The 10,000-nt window shown below is 41.2% G+C and overlaps 1 protein-coding gene and 1 long non-coding RNA gene across 4 annotated transcripts in view; one reads left to right on the top strand and one right to left on the bottom strand.

Moving 5' to 3' along the window:
* The window catches only part of LOC147032605 (uncharacterized), a 51,215-nt gene extending 49,058 nt beyond the window's left edge, over positions 1 to 2,157 (top strand). For all 3 annotated transcript variants that reach the window (XM_085870361.1, XM_085870364.1, XM_085870363.1), the window contains one exon: positions 1 to 2,157. This exon is cut by the window's left edge and continues 1,143 nt beyond it. The gene's annotated coding sequence lies outside the window, so the exon portion shown is untranslated.
* Positions 1 to 10,000, bottom strand: part of LOC147032604 (uncharacterized) — a 72,522-nt gene that overhangs the window by 18,482 nt on the left and 44,040 nt on the right. The window lies entirely within an intron of this gene.

Raw genomic sequence — 10,000 nt, 5'->3', positions numbered from 1 at the left:
CCGTCAATCAACCTGTTGGGAGCAGGGCCATGGTGCCACAATGTCCGAGGGCTGTTAGTCACATATAAATGGGTGTGCCAACAATGTATAAATAGGTGTGGTTAACAGTGTAAAATTACATACAATCCCACAGTAGCAACAAGATAAAATCACTTTTAAAGACAGGTGTGGTTAATGGTGAATTACTCCGTATAGTCTGATGACCATTGGTGCCAGACGTACGATAATTATAATCATATAAATACGGTAATTGTCGGCACTGCATCGAGTGCAAGAACCTTCTTCTGTCTGTAAAGCTTGCAGGCACACATGTATGCGCGCGCGCGCGCGTGCGCACACACACACACACACACACACACACACACCCAGCAGTTTGTCATCCTGGAAGTGTGGCAGACATTAAATAAAGTTGGTGAGTAAAAATGTGTTATAAATACATGTTTGTTTAAAGTATAGAAACAAGTAAAAACATTTTAAATGTAAAAGAATGTGAACAAGGAAAGGATGGTGATAATAAATTATCATATGGAACTGTCCCTACATCTTGCTTTGAATAATGTTTGTGCTGGTGAATGACATGAAAACATCTCTCTCAATTTGAGTTCACAAACGCCAGCTGAAGTGTGTGTGTGTGTGTGTGTGTGTGTGTGTGTGTGTGTGTGTGTGTGTGTGTGTGTGTGTGTGTGTGTGTGTGTGTGTGTGTGTGTGAGAATTGTTAACTCTGCCACTGAAGGTGAAGGAGGTTGTTTTCACCCGTTTCTGTCTTTGTGCAGGATATCTCAAAAAGTTGTGGATGGATTCGGATGAAACTTGGTGGACAGGTTGGCAGTGTGGCAAGGAAGAATTGAATCGATTTTGGTGAAGATATGGATCTGGATTCGAGAATTATTTCAGTTTTTTAAGTGACTCTTCACCATTGAGAGATAGGGCCAAAAACAATACATAGCATGATATTTCAAAAATGTATTGGGCCCGATATGTTCTCGTGGATCAGGCATTGAGTGGTGGAGGTATGCGCTCTACCGAGTTCCCTTCTACCTTTATGTCACTGGTCAAATTCATACATGAAAACGATCAACATACATCTTCATTGCAAATGAATGCAGGGATGGGCAGGCAACAACCATTATTCAAAGGAAGATGACTATCAAGCAAGCATCCCGACATCCATTGTTGTCAGATCAAGTATGGAGGAGATACCATTGAGCATGAAATGTCGACATCAAAAGGATTTTGGATGAGGTACGATATCTGTTTTGAGAGAAATCACCTTGGCACGGCAGCAGGAATAGCGTTGGATTAACAACTGAACAAAGTTTAGAGGAAGACAGTTGAAAGCATTGCCAATGATTCCTCTCACCCGTGATGTCAACTGTGACCACCAATATCTCTCACCTGTTGACCACAGCTATTTGCAAATGAGAATAATAATGGAAACTTCCTTACAGTTTACATTAGAGCCACTGAGTAAAGCTACATTAGAGCCTGGCTGTTCTTCCAAAACCAGTTTTCACAACTAAAAAGGATTCCACAATGCATCACCACAAGTACATTGCCCCCTCCTCACCCCCATAAGTACCCTCACATTAACTGGCCTACCAGTTTCACCATTATTGGGGCATGGTTAGGACTAGTGTAGACTTGAGTGCCCTGCAAGGCCAAAGGCCTGCACGGATCGCCTTGTAGAATGCAAAATGGAGGCCAGATCCTTCCCTAATTTTTAAACTCAAAGGTTTTGGCTGTTGAAACATGTGCACAGCTTTTAAATCGGTCATGTTAAATATTCGTGGTATTTTATGTTACAAGTATTTTATTGAGAAGCTGATTAAAAGGTTAACAGCTACATTTTAAGTCAGACATAATAATAAAAATAAAACCCCAAAGCATAAATCTCTGAACTCGCAATTACGTTGAAAGGAGTTCTTTACAATTTTCATTGAATCATCTGTTATACATGAATATATGATATCAAAAGAGAAATTATTTCTGAATTCATGGAATAAAGAACCCATTGTGTATCATATCTGGAAAATAATGATGTCATTGGTGTTTCTGTTGATAAGATGGAGACAGTTTTCTGTTTTTTTCAGTTTCAAAAATTTCATGGATTCTCAATTTTGTTGGAGAACTCATAATAAATTACAATCATGCTCCCTGCTCAGTTTAATTATTCTTCTTCGTCCGGCTAGTTAGGGCAGGAGTGGCATCATTGGCTGAGGGCACGGCTGTGCCACTGATACAATGCTCTTTGCTGGTTAGGGCAGGACAGGAATTTGTAATTTGTTCATGGTGCCAGCGATAGCTCACCTAGTCTTCATGAAGGACACCGTGAGATCTTATAGCATCCAACGACGAATGCCGGCAGATGGGATACCTTGTTTAACGCCCATCCATGGGACGGCACCCACACTTGATGAATCCCCCCTGCCTGTGAAACTCCGGGATGACAGTTTATAGTCGAGTCTAGATGCGAACCTTGGCGAGACGGCTTAGAGGCGAATGTGCGTACCTCTCGGCCATCGTTTCAGCCCCTCGGTTTCAATGAATTTTGGCCATTGATGACCACATCACCTTTGAAATGCAGGACATGCTCAAAGTTATTGCAAAATATTGATCAAGCTGCATGAAAGCTGTTCAAGCACAGTTCGCATAGCCATGAAAGCCCAAATTTCCAGGAGTTTACCAGGACAAAAAGTTATTTTCCACGACCGTTAATACAAATGTTTCATGTAACAAGTGGCGTCGGAATAAACCACAAAAATAAGAATGAAACCTTGTTTGTTTGCTGTTATAACATATCATATTGAATATTTGATATCTCAGTAACTGGAAGCACTCGCTGTATTTGGGAGCAGCCTGAGGGATAGTGGCGAAGGTGGGGTAAATATATTTTGTGCTGTGGCTAATAAAACCCCCTGTCTGCAGCAGGAGGTTAGTAAACTACAGGGTGATTGTTTTTTTATTTATTTGAGAACCCTAAATAATTTCCATACACTAAAAACTATATCAGTTCGGAACCTAATATCTCCAAGAATATGCATAAGAAGAAGAAAACAGTCGCAAGAAAATTAATGGAGAAGCCGAAGAGGGAACAAGAGACAGTGGAGAGGGGTGGGGAGGATGGGAATGAAATCTGGAAATGGGTGTAACCGTTTTATGATAAACTACTGTATATTCATTCACTGGTGTATAACCACAATACTTCCTTGGAGATATATCTGGAAAGTGAGCTCACAATGGATTGCACTGATTGGAAATGTGTCATGAGCTGAGATTCAGCATTCCAAACGAGGTTGTGACACTGCCCAGATTGGGGGTCTGCAACCTGTGGCTCTTTAAATAATTATGTGCCTGATTAATCAAATCCCGTTTTTCTCGATCAATTTTCAGAAAAATATTTGAAAATGCCGTGAATTGGTAAAATAATACTTAAGAACTTTGCCAATGATGAATTGGAAAATACATCTGATTACTGGCGAATTCTGTGAGCATGATTGAGACGTTGTGCTCTGCACATTTTGTCCATCTTGTTGGCAATAGAGCAGCCTGAACCTCCTGACTCAATTTAGAATTTGAACCCCACTTCTAAAAAGCGAGTGATGCCCATGATCCTCACTGGGAAGGTAAGTGCGAATCCAATAATGATGAGCGACTTTTATCGAAATAACAAACGATATGTTGTTTAGATAACGTTTCAGGACTTCCCCTTCAATAGACGTACTTGTGCTGTCACCACATTTGTGATTCGCCATCTTAGAGTACAAGCAAACAAATGTTTATTATTAAACATAATAGCAAGGCTTTCTTTAAGTTTATCAGGGGAAAAGAACAGGTTAAGACCAGTGTTGGACCATTGAGGAATCACCGGGAGATTGGTTAGTGATGAAAGTGAGATGGCAGACTTATTCAACAAGTATTTTTCTTCAACTTTTACACAAGAACAGTCAGAAGAATTGCCAACAGCTGAAAGTATCTATCAAGGAGGTGAGGAAGGGCTTTTACAGAAGATCCAGATTGGAGTAGAGGAAGTAAAGGAACAGCAAGGTATCTAAGAGTCGACAAGGCTCCGGGACCAGATAATATACACCCGAGAGTATTGATGGAGGTGGCTGAGAAGGTAAACGAGATGTTAACGGATATTTTCAATAGCTCATTGGAGTCAGGACAGGTACCGGAGGATTGGAGAGTAGCAAATGTAACACCATCATTTTTAGAAAGGATCCAGAGAGGATTTGGGAAAATATAAACCTGTTTGTTTGACTTCAGTTGTGGGGAAGGTGTTGGAGACATTAATTAACGACCAGATGAGCTATTTAAACAAGTGGTGCCAGGCACAACAAATCTCGCCCATTTAAAGTCTTCGGACCCCACCGATCTTCACAAATATGCATTTTTCACTATAGGAATGGGTAGGATTATAAGTGACAAATAGAATAAGGTTCACTATAAGCTTAGTTTGAAGTAAATCAGATCATCTTTGACGAAGTTATGAGCGAAAAACGATTTTGGTCTTTTCTTGACCTTGACCTTTGATCCAATTGGGCCCAAAAGTAAATGGGGTCGTCCAAGGTTCATTGTCCACCTGTGGATTAAATTTGATAGTGTTTGCGAAAGCCGTTTTGCCGTAAAGTTGATAACAGACAGACAAACAAACAAGCAGTCATAGACTGGTACTTACGAAATCGTCAACTTGACCTCTGACCTTGTCTAATAAAAGCTGTGTCCAGAGAAGGTAGCGAAGCAAACCAGAAGTTTCTACGATGATTCTGTACCAAACCATCAAAAATCGAATGTTTGACGTCACTGTGACCTTGACCTTGACCTTGACCAATTTTGACCAAAATCTAATCAGCACGAGCCATCACCCTCCTGAATCACGTGGTGTAATTTGACATTGGTAGCTTCTTCGTTCTCGAGTTATCGTGCCTACAAACAAACACACACACAAACAAGCAGTCATTGACTGGTACTTACGAAATTGTCAACTTGACCTCTGACTTTGTCTAATAAAAGCTGTCTCTCAAGAAGGTAGTGACGTAAACCAGAAGTTTCTATGATGATTCTGTACCAAACCATCAAAAATTGAATGTTTGACCTCACTGTGACCTTGACCTTTGACCGATTTTGACCAAAATCTAATCAGCGCTAGCCATCACCCTCCTGAATCACGTGGTGTAATTTGACATTGGTAGCTTCTTCCGTTCTCGAGTTATCGTGCCTACAAACAAACAAACACACACATAAACACACACACACAAACACACACAAACAAACAAACAGACAGATGATGGAAGTCATCAATATACTTATGAAATCTTTAGATTTCGTAAGTAACAAACAAACACACAAACAGAGAACGGAAGTCATCAATATACTTACAAAATCTTTAGATTTCGTAGGTAACAAACAGACAAACAAGCAGTCATAGACTGGTACTTACGAAATCGTCAACTTGACCTATTACCTTGTCTAATAAAAGCTGTTTCTTGAGAAGGTAGCGACGCAAACCAGAAGTTTCTACGATGATTCTGTTCCAAACCATCAAAAATCGTAACGTCGACCGAAGCAAAAATCTCCATTTCTCCACGCAATTATTTAATATTATTTTTTCAGTCACAAAACCGGAATATTCGGCCATCCACCAACAATCTTTATATAATCTGACGGCTTAGCGAGTCAGGCATGCGATGATAACCTTTATTGGGATAAAAAATGACTTTTAAACACCATCTTTATCGAAAACACCATCAGCGTGCACACGGAAAACCTTTACATGACTCAACGCCGGCTCTGCTCAAGCGCGCTGCACCACGTGACGAGCCGTGACGCGGCGAGTGAAATATTTTTTATACAATCTTAAAACGTCTCCAAAACATCCGATTTTTACCAGAATTTCGACAACCCAGTGTTAAGCGTCCTAAGCAATCGCAAAAACCGAAGACAAAATTAAAATTGAAGTTAAAACGAACTCATAACGTCGACCGAAGCAAAAATACTCCATTTCTCCACATGAATTTACGGAATTATGTTTGACCTCACTGTGACCTTGACCTTTGACCGATTTTGACCAAAACCTAATCAGCGCTAGCCATCACCCTCCTGAATCACGTGGTGTAATTTGACATTGGTCGCTTCTTCCCTTCTTGAGTTATCGTGCCTACAAACAAACACACACACACAAACAAACACACACACACAAACACACAAACAGATGATGGAAGTCATCAATATACTTACGAAATCTTTAGATTTCGTAACAAACCGGACGATTACAATATCCCGCTCCCTCCCTCCAGGGGGCAGGATAATAAATACAAACTAATTCAAGGTCGTCAGCATGGGTTTACCAAAGGTGGTTCCTGTTTAACAAATCTTTTGTAGTTCGATGGAGCAGTGCCTGATTGGGTGGATAATGGAAAGGCAGTGGATACAGTATATCCAGACTTTAAGAAGGCATTTGATAAGGCACCACATCGGAGGTTGTTCGCTTGTGGAGTGGCTGGTCAGGCAGCTAATTGGATTGCAAACTGGCTTAGTGGTAGGAAGCAAAGAGCGGCTGTGAGTCGGAGGATGTCTTGCTGGGAGGATGTAAGTCGTGGGGTACCTCAGGGATCAGAACTCGGACCATAACTATTCATTGTTTACATTAATGATTTGGATAGTGGGGTGAAGAGGCTTTCCAAATGTGCAGATGACACAAAGCTTAGAGGTGAGGTGGATAGCAGAGGGGGTGGTGATCAGATTCAGGAAAGTATTGATACTTGTATAGATTGGTCAAAAGATTGGCAGATGAAGTTTAACCTGAGCAAGTGTAAGGTGTTGGGGGATGGGAAAGAACAATGAAAATAGAGATTACATGATGTAAGGGGTAATTTTGGAGCGTATCACACAGGAGAAGGATCTGGGGGTGGTAATAGATATGGGAGGTAAGCAGGCAGCACAATGCCAGGCAGCTGTAGGTAAAGCAAATATGGTTTTAGGTTGTATTCAGAGGGGGATCATTTATAAATCAAGAGGTGGTGTTAACATTGTACAGGAATTTAGTGAGGGCCACATCTAGAATATTGTGTGCAGTTTTGGTCACCACAACTCAGGAAGGACATATATGTCATAGAGAGGGTTCGGCGCAGGGCTACAAGATTGATTCCGGACCGAGCTGGACTCAGCTATGAGGAGCAGCTGAAGGAGACAGGGCTTTATACATGAGAAAGGAGGTGATTACGAGGAGATATGATGGAGATGTTTAAGATAATGAAGGGTATAGATAAAATAAGTGTTGATGGATTATTCAACAGAGTAGACAGTGATAGGACCAGGGGCCATAACCTGAGAGTAAAGAAGAGGAGAGTTAAGACTGTAGCAAGGCAGGGGACTTTTACTCAGAGAGTAGTTCAAGCATGGAATGGCCTCCCTGGACAGGTAGTGGCAGCAGAAACAGTCGATGATTTTAAATTAGAAAAATGATCAACATGAAGTGGTACGAGTGACAGGTTATGAGCTGCAAAATGACGAAAACCCGGTTTCATTCAACAACTTTAAAAATTTGACCTTTGCATAACCTTTAAAGGTCACAAAACAATGTTGTGGACATTAAAATAAGGAAACAGGATACGTGCTATAGCTTATTGGAGTTAGTTCGTTGAAGAAGGTCGAAAACCCGGTTTGATTCCCACAAATTTGAAAATTTGACCTTTGTGAACTTTAAAGGTCTAGGATTATGACCTTTGGTGCAAAACTTCCTCTGGAACATTGCAGGAACAATATAACGTCAAATAGGCTATATGGCATTTCGCACTCCTCGGATTATCCATACTTTGATGAAATCAGCGTAAAAACAAACTTGAAGGGGGCGCCATGGGCAAGGTGTTCGAGATAGAGCAAAATGGTTTCAAGACTTTAGGTGGGGAATGACCTCAAGATTATGCATAAAAAATATTGTCATCCTCACTCTCAAAGTTTGGGCGGTCGTATGATTTTTATGTCAAAAGTCGAAATTTTCTAAGTTTGTGACCTTGTGACCTTGACCTTCAGACGAAAATGAAAAATCGAGCTCCGTGGGGCTATGCAGGTGCCATTGGGCTAACCAAATACCGAAACCCCAGCCAGATTCGACAAACCCCTTGGAGAAGATAATTTTTTATGTCAAAATTCGCAATTTTCAAAGTTTGTGACATTGTGACCTTGACCTTGGGACGAAATTGAAATATTGAGCTCCGTGGGGCTATGCAGGTGCCATTGGGCTAACCAAATACGGAAAACCCTGCCAGATTCGACAAACCCCCAAGGAGAAGATGCAAATTGAAATCGGCTCCCCCCTAAAAACACAATTCGCAATTTTCTAAGTTTGTGACCTTGTGACCTTGACCTTGGGATGAAAATGAAAAATCGAGCTCCATGGGGCTATGCAGGTGCCATTGGGCTAACCAAATACCGAAACCCTAGCCAGATTCGACAAACCCCTTGGAGAAGATAATTTTTTTTATGTCAAAATTCACAATTTTCTAAGTTTGTGACGTTGTGACCTTGACCTTGGGACGAAAATGAAAAATGGAGCTCCGTGGGGCTATGCAGGTGCCATTGGGCGAACCAAATACCGAAACCCCTGTCAGTTTCGACAAACCCCCTTGGAGAAGATGCAAATTGAAATCGGCTACCCCTAAAAACACATGTTTTTTGGGCGTGGCTCTGCCCATAATGGGCACAGCACGCCCATTCTCAGGAAAACACAACTAGATCATGATATAAACCTCCCACCAAAATTTTATCAGGATCGGATCAAAACCCACAGAGCTATGCGCGGGAGAGACAGACAGACAGACAGACAGACAGACAGACAGACAGACAGACAGACTCACAACAATAACGAATATAGCGGTCACTTATTTTTTTCGTGAAAATATTTTTTCGTGAACCAATTATTTTTTCGTGAATCAATTAGATAGGTACCTGGAAGTTTTGGAGATGATGGGTTAAGGGATGTTGGCAGGAATTTTAGGTAGTTTGAGCATTGATGGGTGATTGTGTGCATGTGTACGGAGTACTGTTGGTGGGGGTCTCGTCAACGGATGTGTGTTTTTTACCAAGCCCATGCCCCCCTCCCCTGAAGAGAAAAAAAAATACAAAAACATAAAAAATAAATAGATTAATACCCACAAAAACACTTAAAAAAACTAATAATCATTTTTGCATTTTCTTATTTTGATCTTGTGTTGATAAATTATTGTGGTGTTGATGTCATGCAGACGTGATGGGCTGACTGGCCTCCACCTGCGTCTGATTTCCTTGTCAAGCGAAACTTCATGTGGCCTGCATGACAGCATCATTGTGTTTATATTTGTTAAAATACGAGTTAAAATGGTGAATTTTTGCACTGTATTTTCTTGTGGAAATTGTGGGAGGATTGTTTGTCGTATCATGGATTGCCTACAGGCAACAAGGTCGAGATTTCGATATGGAAGCTTGTCTTTGAGTTATGAGGGTCGTTCAAGAGGGATTCGGAATGAGATGACCCATGCGCTGTTCCAACGGTAATTAAACTGTCTGCTATCGGGGGGGGGGGGGGGGGAGGAATTAACCCTCTTATGATCCCGTAGTTGCGGCCCAGCTTCTATGAGTGTGTGAGGTCATGAGTGTTTGAACAACAAGAGTTACAGCTGAGAGTGAGTGAGTGATTGGGGAGATGTAAGCACAGATGTGGGGGAGGAGCGAGAGGAAGAAGAAGAAGAAGAGGGTACATGATCACGGTTCGAAAGATCATGTACGGAATTGTGATAATAGACCCAAACCACTTCTTCTCTGCAGCCAAATACACAGCAATAAGGACATTCACTCAAAAGATTAAAGGGAAGAAGTCGCCTGGATGTGAGGATGAAGTGTTTTATTTAGTAATTCACATTTAATCATGTTGGTAGTTTATTTTCCACGATTCACATTTAATCATGTTGGTAGATTCGGAATAGTCCAGGAGAGCAGAATAGGGTAAGGAGTACTGCGTAAGACC

Source organism: Eptatretus burgeri, chromosome 2, assembly GCF_056783735.1.
Source record: "Eptatretus burgeri isolate ZD-2024b chromosome 2, Ebu_testis_v1, whole genome shotgun sequence".
Taxonomy (NCBI): Eukaryota; Metazoa; Chordata; class Myxini; order Myxiniformes; family Myxinidae; genus Eptatretus; species Eptatretus burgeri.
Note: the sequence above shows the minus strand (reverse complement) of the source record. Positions and strands in the feature narration are given on the sequence as shown.